The sequence below is a fragment of the Acanthaster planci genome, linkage group LG10 (assembly GCF_054643075.1).
Source record: "Acanthaster planci isolate LZ-2023a linkage group LG10, COTS_SCS, whole genome shotgun sequence".
Lineage (NCBI taxonomy): Eukaryota > Metazoa > Echinodermata > Asteroidea > Valvatida > Acanthasteridae > Acanthaster > Acanthaster planci.
Window position 1 is genome coordinate 19,164,657 of NC_141786.1, and position 553 is coordinate 19,165,209.

Below are 553 nucleotides of genomic sequence, written 5' to 3' on the forward strand. Positions count from 1 at the left end.
CAAAGTCGTGTCAGACATTTCTACCTGTTGTCAGTATGATCCATTCCACCAATCACGCAAGTGTCGTGTTTTGTTGCTCGAGTATTCTTGATAACGTTCATTCAGTTTTGCGTTCTCTAAAAGTCATTAAACGCGTTTGGGGGATCAAAAGCAGGAATTACGTTTAATTTAATTCACAAACAAACATTTCCGACATGCTTTCGTTCTGAGGTGTTTCTGTAGAATTGGCTTGTATTACATGTATTTGCAAATCAAAGTCCGTTTTTCCATTGCGCTCCATTCAAGCGGGGGCACTACTGTATGTGTATCATATTTTATAGAGATCAGCGGAACTGTCTCAATATTTAATGGGGATTGGTCGAGTTTGGGCGGCCTGTTCTTGACAGGGGTTTCGCGTTCTCGCGCTCGAACGGCGGGAACAAGCCCCAAGAAAACGAATAACAAATCGAGCTGTTTGTGAACGAGAACAAATCACCCGAACTCGATACTCAGCCGTATTTCAATAGCGCCCTCAACTAAATGGCCCTCAAACAAAACTTTTCTCTACATCGAA